Source organism: Penaeus monodon, chromosome 8 (genome assembly GCF_015228065.2).
Source record: "Penaeus monodon isolate SGIC_2016 chromosome 8, NSTDA_Pmon_1, whole genome shotgun sequence".
Taxonomy (NCBI): Eukaryota; Metazoa; Arthropoda; class Malacostraca; order Decapoda; family Penaeidae; genus Penaeus; species Penaeus monodon.
The window spans coordinates 28,227,930-28,229,887 of NC_051393.1; the positions used below are offsets into that span (position 1 = coordinate 28,227,930).

At 36.7% G+C, this 1,958-nt stretch overlaps 2 protein-coding genes across 2 annotated transcripts in view; one reads left to right on the forward strand and one right to left on the reverse strand.

Moving 5' to 3' along the window:
* Positions 1–1,357, forward strand: part of LOC119576283 (store-operated calcium entry-associated regulatory factor-like) — a 6,697-nt gene extending 5,340 nt beyond the window's left edge. Inside the window, 1 exon segment of the mRNA XM_037923883.1 lies at positions 1–1,357. This exon segment is cut by the window's left edge and continues 528 nt beyond it. The gene's annotated coding sequence lies outside the window, so the exon portion shown is untranslated.
* The window catches only part of LOC119576280 (serpin B3-like), a 56,973-nt gene that overhangs the window by 31,597 nt on the left and 23,418 nt on the right, over positions 1–1,958 (reverse strand). The window lies entirely within an intron of this gene.

The window sequence follows — 1,958 nt, forward strand, 5'->3', positions numbered from 1 at the left end:
TGTGCCTCCATCTGACCTTTAAAAAAAAAAAATTGATTGTAAAGCAGATTTCACACATATCTAGTTTTGTTACTTAACCCACTCGTACTGGGATGAGGTATTATGATGTCCTGTCACTGCATGGTAGACTATCCCTCATACTGGGATGATGTCTTTATGTTGTGTACAGTTGAGTCTCCTCTAAGTTATGCACATTAAACAGATGTGTGCTTGTTTAGCCCAGGTTGCATTTATTGAGGAGAAATAGCCCCTGAAATGTAGGGTCAAAGCCTCATTATTTAAAAAAATGTTGCAGTCAAAAGCATAGAAAGCTGGGTAATTTTGTTTCCTGTTTCTGTTTTAGCTTGTGAGTAGCAGACTCTGCATTTACCCATTTATTCATTATGGCACTGGGGGCTCCCTTCATCTTTGGGTTAAAAGCATTAAACCGAAAATGCTACTATACTTGGCTAAATATAAGTATTCATATATCTATTATTTTGGAGAAGTAAAAATATTAGACATGATAACAGCAGATAAGAAAAAAAGGCAGATTTGTGTGTGTGTGTGTGTGTGTGTGTGTGTGTGTGTGTGTGTGTGTGTGTGTGTGTGTGTGTGTGTGTGTGTGTGTGTGTGTGTGTGTGCGTGCGTGCGTGCGTGCGTGCGTGCGTGCGCGTGCGTGTGTGTGATTGATTCCTATGATGTATGCTGAAGTAATTCAGCATTGGACTTTGTTTACGGCTGGCTAAAGCTTTACTGTGTTACATGTATTTTTATTTTTATTTTTATTTTTGTAATTACAAGGCTTTATGGTTAGTTTTGATGTCTTTGCTTTTCAAAAATCTGTTTATTAAACTTGAAAGTAAGGAATACTTTATTCCAATTCCTTTCCATTTATACTGTTCTGTGATGTTTCAGATATCCCACAGGATTTTGGAACTTGACTCACCTAACAATATTAGATTTTCTTAATTGTCACCTAGTTGTATGCTCAACCAATGAAGCTGACAAAAAGCTTTTTTTGTTTGCCTTATTTAATTCTTTAACTGTTTATTTTTCTCTAGGTAAAGGTTAAGATGGATAACCCAGAATAATTACATAATAATTGTTTTGTAACAGTATGGGATATTACTCTTTATTTTGACAGGTTCAATTTTTATCTATATGGCAAAAGTGATCAAGTGCTAGTTTGTATTTACTTTGTGGTTAATAAAATATTGGAATTAGAACTTTTTCTTTGATGTTTTGAGAGAAAGCAAAAAAGGTGCTGTTCTACAAACGTGTTATCTTCAAACACTTACTATAGTATATCTTATTAAGAATGGAATTTGTTTATCTGGTTTGTAAAAGTGATTTTGTAAATAAAGTAATAAAAAAATAAATCTGCTTATTTTCCCATTTGTGTGTGTGTGTGTGTGTGTGTGTGTGTGTGTGTGTGTGTGTGTGTGTGTGTGTGTGTGTGTGTGTGTGTGTGTGTGTGTGTGTGTGTGTGTGTGTGTGTACATATATATACATATATATATACATGTATATATACAAATATATATCCATGTATATATACAAATATATATCCATGTATATATACAAATATATACACATGTATATATACAAATATATACACATGTATATATACAAATATATACACATGTATCCCCCCCAATCCCTTGCCCGTTGTTGTCGTGGGGGGGCTTAGGAGGCGGAGACTGGGACCCAATGATGGGCAACTCCCCAACCTTGGGACTCAGCCCTCGACTCAACTAATTTTGCATGGTCTTTATTTTCCTTCCCACTTTTCGTTTCTGTCCCTTCACCAAACCCTTCTGCTATCCATCTCCTAAGGTGTGAGAGCCGTGCTGAAAGGATGAAAGGCTGACTTTGTGCCAGTCCTGAACGCCTGAGGGAGCCATGGGCACGGTATTCCCCTGATTAGTTTCTAGCCCTTACCCTCAAGGGGACCCTGAGGGTGACGTTTATCCCAT